Below are 14,240 nucleotides of genomic sequence, written 5' to 3'. Positions count from 1 at the left end.
ATAAAGTAAGGAAAAGCCAAAGCAGCACCTTTTGTGGAGTTTTCTAGAACAGAAAAAAAAATTACAAAGCAGGACTGGCAGCCTCTGTAATCTGTAGTCATTACTGTCTTAGCAGGTCTCAAATTCTGAAAGCTCTTGTCCTGGCACAAGCACCTGTGCAAATGAAAACCCCTGATCCAAGGACATGATCCACCAGCTTCTCTAGGCTTTCACAGGATTTTCTGGTAACTCTGAAAAGGTTTAGGATTTTTCAGCTGAAAAGGAGTTGCAAGAATGAGCCAGTGCTACTTGCTCAGTTCTGTATGTTCTGTATTATGTTCCACTAGAAGAAATTAAGAGAGTGACCAACAGGAAAAAATATTGAGATTGTTAATAAGTTTGTTTTAGCTGCTTTTTTTTCTGCTGTACTTAACTTTTAGAGGATTTGTTGGTATACAATTAGTCTGACTATTGTTGGTTTGGGCTCCCCACTGCACTTGCCAGTTAAAAGGACTGACATTTTTGTATATGACTTTGGCTGTTTTCCAAGGGGCCAAAGAGAAGCCAGGTTTATGCAGAGAGGTTTGTTTAAAGTAAGAGACCAATAGTCCATCTGCAAATCAATGCTTCATTCAACATAAACAGAAAAACATAAAGATTTATGTTCGCAGATTCAAAAGCCTTCAGACAGCCCCAGCAATGGAATTAACCAGTTGTAATCTTCCTCCAGAAACTAGACATGGTTTCCTGGTTTGGAACTAAAAAAACATACATAGAAAATAGATAAAGCAGCAAGGGAAGTTCCAATCAGTTACTTGTTAAACATTTTTTCAAGAAGAAAGGTGTGAGCCCATGTGCCGTTTCCAATGACTGTTTTAGTTAGTAGAAAAGTCAGACTAGGTAAAAAGATCAAAAGGGAAAATACTGCAATACAGTAAACACTAATTCTTGGAGGAGCAGTTTTCTGGACAAGGAAAGAAAACCCAGAACCACTGAGAAGAAGCAGCTCTAGAAAAAGGGTTATGCAATTCTAAGACTCTTGTGTAAGAGTCTTTTCAAGCAATATCTTAAGATCACACATTTTGCATAGCAAAACCATCACAATTTCTCTAAGATATGGTTTTAGGAGAAGAGATTTGGAGAAAAGTCAATTTTGATGCATTTTCCATTTTGCTCTTTTTTCCATAAAAAAAATTATTTAAAACAAGTGATAGTTCAATGTTTTCTTGCTCCTACATGCTATAAACTCTTTGATACAGTCCTGTATTCTCTTTGATTGTTAGGTAAAAAAATATAGCTAAACTTTTCAGGTTTTCCTGTTATGATCTCTTCTTCCTTAAAATGAACTTTCCTTCAAATCAGGACTTCACCTTCCCACTTGTCAGTAATCGAACCCCAAGCAGAGTAGAAATGATTCACATTTATTTTATGAATTGGACTAGACAGTAGATTTTCATTCAGAGCAGCTCTGAAGTCAAATCTAATCCATACAGGTTTTCTAGTAGTTTGCTTTAGAAGGCCATAGAACCCAAGAAAGATGGCAGGATGGTGTGAATCCCAGTGCCAGGGATTCATTCACTGGCACTGAGACACCAGAGACACCCACTGAAGCTCGCAAGGATAATGTAGAACCAACAGCAGACATATAGGGCACATCTATATTGTGTTCCAAATCAGAAATTAAAAACAAAAACCTGTTGTTCTTGCCATTACACAGATCCTTTGGCTTTGGAATTAGATAGATCCTTATTAGTATAAAGTCCCTGGAGGTAGGTGAATTTGTAATGTCCATTGTTTCTCATTGAACATACAGGCAAGTGTTGAGTAAATACATTGTATTGTTTGAAATGTTGTGAAGAGAAGTTACTGGTGGTGAAAGCTACCAGATGTGGGACTGTGAGAGTAAATGTTGGTCTGATGCACACCTGCCAATTATCCTTTCAATTTATTTTTTTTTTCCCATTTCAAAATTATGTTCCTTTTTCACACTTTTGGTTAGGGCTTTAAAATTTTTTCTAGTGGTTTTCAGTTCACAGGTGTGTTGTCAAGAAAACAGAATGTCCCTCATCGGGTGAGCTGGAAACGCTTTTCTTTGACGAAACACAGGAACTTCCCTTTCCCAGCTCTCAGGAGTTTCAAACTTGAGAAGAAAGGAGCAAAGGACAACCCTTCTTGATGACAAGGTGGAGAATTCAGCAGGTGCCCAGGCTTTGCCCATGCAAAAGACACGAGATGCCAAATCTGAATTCTGGAGTCTGCAAGTATCCTGAGCTGGTGCCCTTCGGGGAGGAGCTCAGCAGGTGGTAACAGGTAACAACCACTGTCACAGAAATTGTCTTGCATCTTTGGGAGGTGTGACCATGAGGCTCCCACAAACAACCTTAGGAACCTCTTCAGACCTGCAGATTCTACTGGGTTTTGAAGGTCAGGTGATGGCAACTTTAAATATAACTTCACTTTCTGTCTCCCTAGATTGCTTTCTTTATAGAGGATCTCAAAGTTGTCCACATGAATTTGAGCACAGCTCTGACAAACTTCATAAAATCCCCATCTCCTTTCATTTTGGGGTAAAAGTTTCTCCATCATAGTTTTGATTTTAATTTTTTTTTGGTTTTGTTCAGAGGTTTTTTGTTTGTTTGTTTGTTTGTTTGCCTTTTTTGGTGTTTTTTTTTGTTTTGTTTTGTTTTTTAACTATATAATCACTCCCTTAGAAAGTTGTAGGGGAAGTGGAAGGATAGATTTGCATGGAGTTGTTTCAAGGTTTCAGAGGGATGAGGAGAAGTGTCTTACTGGTAATAAAAAGAATTTGCAATTGAGGCAGTATCAAAGATACATGATTCTGAGTTGGTGATGTAAAATGTGGCTGTCGTATTTATCAAGAAGGTGAATTTTGCCTGTTACTCATCTAACCCTCAAAGAATATATATTCAATATGAGAAAGTATGACTACATTTTGTATACCACTGTGTGTTGAAAACTTATACAGAACCACTATTCAATTTTTGTAGCATCATATTTTGGAGATCATACTTTGCAAACAAAGCCCACGAGGTTCAAAGTGAATTAGAAGAGTGAATTACACTATGTTATGACAGATAAAGAGCTCCATGGTGTACACTTTTGACTTGACTATGTGTGCTTGAAGTTCAGATGAACATAAGGTGTATATTAATCTATGTTATTTATACTTTCATACCTGGCATTTAAAATGTCAAACGTGAACCTAGTTCTATTGTGATAAATACAGACTTTGAGTAGCATAAGTTTAAAATCTTGGAACAACAAGAGAAGCCATCCAGTATGTAAACCCAGTATTTTTTTAAGACATAAGATCACTGATGAGTTAAAAAGTACTGACAGAGTTTTAGTTTTAAGATGCTTCTTTCAGTACTGTTACTGTTCTTCTAGTGTTTCCTTTTGCTATTAGAACAGTGTATTTATTTCTCAAAACAGATATGTCAATTAGGGAAAATTTAGCTAGCAGAGAGCTAGAACTGAGCAAAATCTCCACCACTGGGCTACAGTGGTACTTCTGTCATCGTAACATATTGATTTGTTAAGTAAATACTCAGTGTTGTGATGATAAACAGAATTAATACAGACCCTGATGTAAAGGCTCTTATGGAAGCTTTAAAGGCAGATGAATAAATTATATTAGTAATATGTGTGAAAGGTTATATATAGTTCTGTATTTTCCTGAAAAGTTTTTAATAACAAGAAATAGCTATCCTCATATGTAACTATCCTGTGTTCTGGTTTGGTACCCTTGATTATTCCTCGATATTCTACTGATCTTTAAAACCTACATGACCTACATAAGGCAATTATATTTGCCCACATATCTCTAAGTACTGATGTTCAGAAATGTTTAAGATGAAAGTAATAAGGAAAATCAGAAAGGTAAAAAAAAAAAATGTGTAACTCCTTCAAAATGATGACCTGAAAAGTTTTTTGAAACAACGAACGTGTTTTCTAGTATCAGAATATGTATTTTTATTTCATATGCTATTTAAAGTATTGGGGTTCTATTTTAAGGTAAGTAATATTGTAATTTATACTATGTGAAATTAAAGTGAGTAATTTTTTTTTTAAAACATTAACAAATATCTCATCTTTCTCCAGGTGTATCTAAACTCTGGACCTGTATTTCTTTAATAAAAAATATTTTCATTGTTGGGAACTATTTTGATCAGCTCTGCACAATACTCTGGCTAAAGATCTCCAATCTCTAATTGCTTTGATGACAATTTTGGTGACATTTTGAAACTTGCAGATTATTTTAATTTGAAAGGGATAAAAAATGATTTCTCTAAAACAAACCTTTTCTTCCCCTACCCAAAATAAATGTCACTAGGCCTTAGGTCCTAATTCTTATTCATTTCTGTATTTTTAAAACATGGATAAAATAATTGTTAAATCAGAAAAACAGTTGTTTATACATGCTTCAATATATTTGTTGCTGTGAAACTTGCTTTGTCATTCACTTATACATTCATTACTCTCAGGAATAAAACAAGTAAGTTCAATAGATTCAAAAACATCAAATATGTGTTTAGACAATTAGTAGAAATTACAGTAAACATTTTCACCTTTTTGGCATAGTAGACGTAAATTAAGAATACATTGGAGTAGCAAAGGAAAGTATCCAGAAGCCAAGAGAACCACAAAATTAGGTTGTATATGCAAACCTTTTTCTTTGTTTATAAAAGCAAGTTCTTAAAAAATAACACCTGGAAAAAGAAAGTTTGTAATGCACTGGAAAAAAATATTATTTTAGATATTTCTTCTGTATATTGTGCACAATTTATTTTTTTTTCTTTTCAGTCCATCAGACAAAAAGACAATAAAATGATACAAATCTGCTTCTTGAGGTCAGCCTGTCAGATGAAAATTGAGCTCAGGGCGTCAAGAGGAACATCTAATCCTAAATATCTTTTCGTACATCAACTCAAATTATACCTTCTGCACTGAATGTAGAAGTGAACAGCAGTACAGGTAAAAAAAGGCAAAATAGGACCAAACACAGGAGAGTTAAAAGTTTTCCTTGCTACTGGAGAATTGTTGAGTGTTCTGACGGAGAAGTGATTGATATTAGTTTAGTATTTTTCTTCCTTTTCTGAGTGCCTGCCCTCCCCCAGGAGCTTTCATCTTTCTTAGTCTTACAGACAAGTAGATCTCCTCTCTTCTGATGTTTAATGAATAATGTTTGTTAATGCCTACACTTGCTTATTGTACAGGTTAAGGTTTTGCTTCTAGATTTTTTCTTTGGGAAAGGTAAGACTCCCACTGGAACCACAGAAACTGTCCCCAGCCTCCATCAGGATTCTCTCACAGACCTGTGTGTGACAACACTGTGGTGGCTTAAGCCCAGCTGGCAACTCAGCACCACAGTGGGATGGGGGAGAGAATTGGAAGGATAAAAGTTTTAGAAAGATCATAGGTTGAGACAAAGAGAGTTTAATGGGGAAAGCCAAAGCCACGCAAACAAAATAAGGAATTCAGTCACTGATTTCCACAGCAGGCAGACATTCAGCCACCTCCAGGAGAGCAGGAACCCTGCTTCAACACTCCAAACACTCAAATTTCCTCCTTCTTTCCCCCTGTTTGTGTGCTGAGCATGATGCCCCGTGGTCTGGAACATCCAGGGGGTCAGTTGGGGTCACCTGTCCTGGCTGTGTCCTCTCCCAAGTCCTTGTGCCCCCCTTGTGCCCCCACTTGCTGGTGGGGTGGGGTGAGAAGAAATAAAGGCTCTGAGTAAGCCCTGCTCAGCAATTAAAAAAAAAATCTCAGTGTTATCCAGAGTGTTTTCAGTACAAACCCAAAACACAGCCCCATACAAGCTACTGTGAAGACAATTACTGCAGCCAAACCCAGCACAAACACACAGAAGTGTTGGTCTGATGCTTTAGTAGTTGCAGTTCTCAATCATATCTCCCCCCTCTCTCTTCTTTTTAATACAGTGGGCACATAGTCTTTAAAAAAAAAAACAAAAACAAAAACAAACAAACAAACAAACAAAAAAAACCCCCTAACTAATCAACACAAAAAGCAACCCTCAAGAAAAAAAAAAACAACAAAAAAAAAAAAAACAGAAATCCTGGCTGAATATCCAGAATCCTAGTCATTAATTATAGAAACTCACAGCAGAGCAGTTAAAATGCACCTGTGCCACACATGTGGCCTTGGTTTGCTGGGTATTTCTTTGAACAATCACAACGTTAATTCTTAACAAAGCAACAAACATCTGGTCCACCCTGAACAAAGGATCTTAGAAAATTTCCAGATTGAAACAGACTTTCTAGTCCATTTTGCTCTATTTGGAGGTGATCTAAACTGTTGCTTCTAGAGAAACCAGACATGATCTCTGGTGTGTTATGGCAAGTGGACGACTGCTGTGCTCTCTGCTTTCTCCAGCACTTCTGTCAGAAAATTCATTTTCACTTCTGGCTTGCATAACAATTAGAACAAGTTGAACTATGCATTTAAGAAATGTTGACCTTTTTAATATTAGTGTTTTATTTCAATGAATCATTCATTTTTGAAGATGTGGTTGTTGCCTCTGATTATGTGAACGTCGTACTTAACAAATGTCAGATTATGAGTTATTCATATACACTTGAGTAATTTGCTGTTCATGTTAGCCATGGCTTGAATGCATTTCCTGTGCATAATAGAGTTTAAATTTCTTACAGGAATAAGAGATAGTAAACCCAAATATATGTACCTTTAATTCATTGTAGAAGTAATGTGATTTCAGGTATAGGCAAGTACTCTGGAGTCCCTGACTACAGAAGGACCTGTTCAGGTAGGGATATTAACCAGCTATTACATTATAAGACCAGTCTGAGAAAGTTTCTGGAAAGAAAAGGGGTTTCTTCACATGAAATTATTTGCTTCTTTCCTTTCATTTTCATAAACATTGATGATTAGGTATTGTTAACATTTTTAAACTAAAAACATGTAGGTTTTCAATATATGCAATCTTCTCATATCTTTAGTAACTTCACTGATATTAAGAGAAAGAAAATGCAAGTAATATATTAATTAATTTTTGATTCCCGGTGTTTACATTAATGCAGTATTGCTTTCATCCAGATTTCTTTAATTCTTTTGAATTCTTTAGAAGCTAAATAATTTTTTTACTACTTTGTATCATCCTGTGTTCTATATGACTCAATCTCTTGTAAAAGATCTCCCTTCAAGGAGTATTAATAGAGCAAAAAAAAGAAAAGGTTCTAATTTGCCTTCAGCTTGCTTTCTTGGTTTTTCTGTTTCTTACATTTTCCATTGGTATGGTTTTGAGAAGACTTAGGTGTTGATTTGTTCTTCTGGCAAGACAGAGAAGATGAAAATGTTTTCCTTCAACAGAGAGACAGATCCAACTAGCCATTTCCCACTTAATGGTATAAAGGAAATTAAAAGAAAAACTGGAAACTGGATTGATTAAAAGTTTTGAAAGGTGTAATAAGAAAAAAACATTAGCTCAGTATTCAATAGTATAGGTACAGTGAATTCTGAATTGTATCAATTATCCAAGATTAGACATTGTTAATCTCATTTTCTCTAAATTGCAGAGTGAAATATATCCATGTATCTACACATGCCAGCAAAACATGTATATTGTCAATGTCTGTATACATTTTACTCTTATGTCCAAAGTCAGCTAAGCTTTAGCCACAGGAGGCAATTTTGGGAGCTTTATGTAGAAGTCCATGAAAAGTAGAAAGAAAGATCATATAATGAAATGAAAGTATTAATAAAGTTCTATCAAATGGAGGGTATTAGCCTGCATCATACCACGTGTGTCCTTCTGGCCTAGACATTACTCAACATAATGGAAAAAAAGACCAAAGGAATATAAAACAGGGGAGAAAAACAAAATTGGAAATCAGCCTGCAGCTGGGGGCAGAGGCAGCTGTGGATGGCAGGAGTGTAGTTCATTCACCAGGGTCATTAAAGGAAGAAGTAAAAGTGAAACTCGAGTACAGAAATAGTTATGAAAGAGAAGGGGAAGTTTTCATTAATGGAGAGCTAAAAATCTAACCTCAACCTCTGAAATTTCTCTTTAATAAAAATTCAGTTAACTATGCATTTATGTCTCACTGAAATAATTTTTAGGCTCTTGTTCTGATATCTTTCCCCATTCCCTGTGTAATTGGGACTACAGATATGCTGCATGTTTTGAACTGAAGCCTCCCCAAGAGTCTGGTGACTTCTGCTTCCAAAAGCAAGGGCAAACTATAAAGGATATCCTCAGATCAAATGGATTTCTTCCCTACTGTATACCTAGAAAATGGCTAGGGGCTTCAATGACCCTATGAATTTGTCCTAATCTTATAACTAAAAAACTAGGTTCTTCATTAATATTCTCCATTCTGAATATTTCTTTCTTATCCTTGGACTTCACAAGGACAAAATAAAAGAAAAACTGTATTACCTGACATTTCACCTTTTTATTGGTTTGACCTTTTTTTCCTGTCTTTCTCATAATGCTGTTTTTCGCTGTGATATGTGTGTGTCAAGATCAGGTAACATGATCATCAACCATGTAATGACAACAAGATTCTTTTTTCACACACCATTTACACTAGTGCAGTTCAAGACAGTTTGTTTCTCCTCCTAGTTTGTTTTTTTTGGGGGGGGAGGGGGAGGGTGATCACAATATTTTTTGTGTCATTTACCTTCTCTCTGATCTATTCCATTTGAAGACTGATATGAAAAGTACAGGTAGTATTTTCCCTGTGAATGCTGCTTCTCCATTGTATTTGCTTTAAATCAGATCCAGCATCTGGCAGCCTTATTCTGTGTTCCAGCTCAGACTGTAAAGGTGGATAGAATTTATTTAATTGAAAGTGAAGTTAATGATAGAGCACTAAATTCTATCATATGTCCCTGAATACTGAAATCATTTACTATTGCTAATGTAGACCATAAACCCAAATTCCTCTACAGTCATCAATTCTGGCTAGAAATTTATTCAGGGTGTCATCTTCACCTGTTCAGTGCTTGATTAATGTGCTCTAGTCTGGTATGTTTAAAGAATGTAGAATGGCTGAGTTGGTTGAGTCATATGGGGTCTTTGCCTTTGCAGTTTTTTCGACCTCTTTCAAATTCCGGAGCATTCTCATGCCACATGCATTTTGTTTGTTCAGATATCACTCTCTGAGCAAAACTTCTTCTGCACAGTCTCTTGGGAAAGGTAGAACAGAGACTAAAATTCATAAAAGCCTTCTGAGATTCTTGTTTGCCAAGCACAGAAAAAAAAAAAAATAACCCATTGGATGTTCACTCAAACCACTCAGTATTTCTTTCATCCTGTTCTTCCCTCTTTACCAGCACATACTCAGATCCTATTTTACTTATGAAGAAGCAATGTGTTTTCAAAGCATGTCAGAGACTGATGTGCAAATATACAGCATGGACATTTGCATGTTATTTCCTAATTATACTCTTCAGGCTCTTCTGCCATTTTATAGAAATGAACATGGTCTGAGCCTTGAGAAATGAAAAGGACAGCTTATGCATGACGGAGTGCAAAATGGATTATAATGACCTTTAACAACTGCAACAAAACAAAACAAAAACCTCTGAGAGGACAAAAAAAAATCTACTTAACAAACCTTCTGAAAGTTGTGGTTTGCATCCTCGGAGCACATTCCTGCCTGCTCTCATCAGAGATTTTTTCAGTTGAAGGAGGTTATACTTCGTGCTATGTTTTGTTTTTCTCTTTGCAAGAAAAAAGCCTTCCACATTGGGCACCGTGGTGGATTGTCTGGTGTCATATTCACAGGTCTTGAAATGTGTCTCTGGGTTCACAGAATATGTGTGTTTGTCTCACTGATGAGCTGTCAACGCTTTCTGTTTCTGTAATAAATATTTGGGTGCTCATCTTGGCAGCTTATCCCAAGGTACAGCGTAACCAGCAAATGTATTCTCAAGGTTCCATTGCTCAATGTTTCATGCAGTACTGGTAGCAGATCAATTAGCAAGTGATTACCTGGTTTACATGGTTCTTTTTCAGATCATTAACTTCTTGAGGAATGTTTAGGGAAAGTACTATCTCTTTGCATTTGATACTGCCAAAAAACAAATCAGTCAATTACTATGTAAGTCACTCATTATAAGAAACTTGTTGTTGCCTCGCTGGGATTCTATTAGAGTTTGCTAGTTGCTGTTTTTCACTCTTAATAGTTGATCTCTATGTAGCTCAAAATGGGTTTTGTATGCATGACATTGTAAATACTACAAATTGCTAGAAGATGGTTGATGCTGCAGGGAAACAGTATATTTTAAGTTTAATAATTTTTTTTAATTTACATTTAATATCCTTTATTTAGTACATACATAAAGGAAAACATTAGAAATTTGAGATAACGAATGCAATCTCCATGTGCATGGATGGGTTTCAGTAAATATCTGGATTTTGCGATGTAAATGTGACCACACCCTGGCTTTGCTGTCTCCTTGTTTTCACAAGGTTAATCTGAATGTATCAGCATCTCTTTTCTCTTTTTTAGTTGCTATCTGAATTTGTTTCCCTTCATTATAAAGTCAAAACACCAACAGATGAGTCTGAGTGATTCCATTTCAGATAGGTGACTGGAATAATTGTCTAATTTTGATTAGAATAGGCTATGTGATCAACATGTGTTAGAAATCAGGGCATTTTTAAACACCTAAGTTTAGGCTACCAAAAATCAGATTTTAACATTAACAATTTAGAATTAAAGGGACATGAGACCCCTATTGTTAGGTAAAATATAACCTACTTAGCCATTCCATACATATTGCTGCCCAACACTTTCTTAAAACCCTGAAATAATTATCAGTCTGATCTCTCTGCCAAACAATGTAACTTCTCTTGCACTTAGAGCGTTTCTGCTAATATTTGATCTAAATCACACTCATGGCAAATTAAACTGATCCTTCTTGCCCTACACCTGATTGAAAATGAAAGCATGATTAGTCTTTGGAAAGGAAACAAATGTGCACAGAGGGGACCAAGGTACTGTTCTAACTTAAATTCAGATTATGCCTTCTAAAATTCCATCAGTCTTGTTGGTTTTCCTTGGACTCTCTTCAGCACAGATATTAGTTATTAGTTACTATATATATATTAAATTTTATCTCAGTTTGGACTGGAATGAAAAGAAACTGATCTGGAAGACGCTCAGGAAAGTCAGGACCTCCCACTATCCATGGTGCTGAAAAAGGGTCACGTAACAGGGAATAATTTATACATAACCATCTACCACAGAACTGCAGTAAATTTTGGAATTCAGAGATAGTAGTAGCTCCTATAGATACTCTCGGTGTGATATATTGCAGTACAGGCATCTGGTTTGAAACAGTTATTGGTGGGCTACAAACTAATTCTCTCTCAGAAACTCACCATTTTGTGTCGCTTTACCATAAATTGCTCGTGACCCAAAGGGACATTTTGTTCTTGTGGGTTTTGCAATGCCTGTTGTCTACTAAGCCAGAATTTCAATTAGTGTGAGATGCCATCCACAGCAAGAACAAACATCAAATAAAATTTTTAAGTGCAATCCAACAGTGATGGATTTTATTGAAATAACTGCTTCTGCTTGATTACCCAGGAATAAAACTAGATTTGTGGTTTACTGGTTTTTCCTTTTGTTTAAAAAAAAAAAAACTTTGAAGTAAAGTTTTGGCCCAAAATTCCAATGACTTGATTTTATTCCATAACAGATTCTTTTGTGAAACCTAATATGTCAGTTTATTCCTATGTCTCTTATTTAGGATAAATGCATAAATAGGTATTTGTTGACATACCAAATAAATTCAGACTTAAACCTTGCTTTTAGGGGTAAAATCTCGTTCAATGTATTATTATTATTTGCTTTATGATTATCAGTATGGTAAATCAATCACTGTTTTTAGTATTCTCCAGTTCAGATCCAATGCAAGTTAATTAAATTGTGCATATTGCTTGTACTTTAAGAAATGGTGCGTTGGGATAAATTACTGACTAAAGAGCAGAAAATACAGTTGGCAAATCCTTTTTAGAATTCTATCTTTAGATAATCACCTGTTATTAAAATGCCAAAGAAAACACATCACTATAAAGTGAAAATTGTTCTCTAGCAACTTATAGCTGTAAAAAACTGATGTAATAATTTTCATTTACGGCACTGTATCTTAAATGATGGCCCTCTGATAAAAACATAGCTTAAACAAAGCCTCCAAAATGCTTTTTCTTACTATGTGGTGAGAATTAATATAAAATTAATAGCAGTGAAACTACCAGGTAGAAAATCACCACTTTAAAATGCAAAATAACTTCAAACTATTGTGCAAGATAATGCAACCAGAACATTTAGGAATAGAGCAATATGATGATCCCTTATGAATTATCTCAGCAAGACCCGTTTTGCGAAGGATGAAGATTTCTGTCGACTTCTGTAGGACCAAAATTTAATTAAATTTGCCTTGGAAGAGGTGAGGTTAATCTGCTATATGTATGCCCTTTGTAGATTTGCTGATTAAATGCCCACTTTGTTATAATGAGGGAGAAGCTTATATATGGCTGTAAACTGCAAATTAAATATGTACCAAATTAGATAATGGCATAACTGTGTATTAGGTTGGCTTGAGGACACACACTAAATATTTCCCTTTGAAATGTTACCTACCTATATTGCTGGGGTTTGGAAATTATATATCTCTAGTTTCAGAGCAATGAGTTTCTGTCACTTTTCTTTTGGCTATGATACAGGTCACCTTGCATTCTTAACTTGTTGCTTTGCATCTACAGAGACCGAAACATTTAAAGTATCATGAAGGCACCGGGGGGGTGTGGGGGGGAGGAAACAGCAGTAGTTTAAATAGGAGCTTGAAAGACATCTGGAGAGGGGAAAAGGATGTGTGTGTTAGGAAAGACAGAAAAAAAAAAAAAAAAAAAAAAAAAAAAAGAAAAAAGAAATGAGAGAATTACAGTAGGGGAGCTCTCTGGTCTCTGACCATTGCAAATTTTCCTATGCACTCACATAAATCACGGAGAAAGGAAGAAAGAAATACTACAACCAAAGAAAAATCCCCATTATATCACATGCGCATCTTTGCTTTTTTCCTTTTTTCAAAGTAGGCTTAGAAAGAACAAAGGGCTTAGAACTGTTCAATGATATTATGCCAGGGAAGTACTGGGGTTCCATTTTGTCACCTCAAAGAGGATTTAATTCAGCTGTCAGAGAGTGCTTTTTAGTTTGTAGACAGAGTATGAACAGGGAGAATTCTGTTTGTTCTTTAAAAATAGTCCAAAACATTCCAGTCTTTGTGAAAAATTCTTGAAGTTTAAATGGGAAATAAATTCAAAGTCAAATTCCCTATTAAGTTAACCATGATGCTTGTTTCTTATTCCTCAGAGAACAGTACATCACTGTTCTACTGAGGCTAAAAATAAGCTTCATATAAAAATCAGTTCTCACTCTATAGAAGTTTTTTGATTTTATCTGAAAGTCAAACGGGCTTTAAAGTTATACAAGGTCACTTATTATTCTAATTTAATTTTCTTCACTGGTGCCATTATTTTTTCATCTAGCTTAGACTGAAGTACCTACCTGGGCCGTGAAAGACAGGTACAATATGAATTGAACTGACCTGGTAAAGCTTACTTCTTTTTTTAAAGCAGTGAGGTAATTACCTAAAATAAGGCTTAAGAGAAAATTTTTGCCTCTCAATTAATATAGAGGCATGAGGTGCATTTAACACAAGAGGTAGGAGCTTTGTTCTTATAAAAGGGTGATTTTTATGTTTTTAAATCTCATTACTTTTATATCTTTATCAAGTCAGGAACTGTTTATGTTTCACTCCATAAGCACATTTTGGAATTACATTGAATATTCTATGGCAAAGCAGATAGGGTGGGGAAGGACTCATCAACATGCACCTATTTACTTCCCTCATGATAAAAAATTAAAAATCTCACCCTTGCTAAGATGGCAATAGTACCAGTAATGGATGAATGAGTATAGACTGTAAAATACACAAGTGTTGAGTTTATCTCCAGGCTAAATGTACTTTCCAGGAGAGAACTCTGGTGCCTGTTGGACACTGAGAGGTCTGAATGAACTGGGACCAATCCCACTTAGAGCTGAGGAGTTCCTCACGTCCAGGTGTCCATCTCCTGTACTGTGGGCAACCTCTTGTGAAGGAAACACAACTGCCAACAGCCACCAGCTCCATGTGTCGTCCTCACTTTGGGCACTGGGGGAGTGATCCCCTGCTGGAACACAATCCAG

This window comes from Manacus vitellinus, unplaced genomic scaffold (assembly GCF_001715985.3).
Source record: "Manacus vitellinus isolate BGI_N305 unplaced genomic scaffold, ASM171598v3 scaffold_35_pilon, whole genome shotgun sequence".
In the NCBI taxonomy this organism is placed as follows: Eukaryota; Metazoa; Chordata; class Aves; order Passeriformes; family Pipridae; genus Manacus; species Manacus vitellinus.
This window is presented reverse-complemented; position numbering follows the sequence as displayed.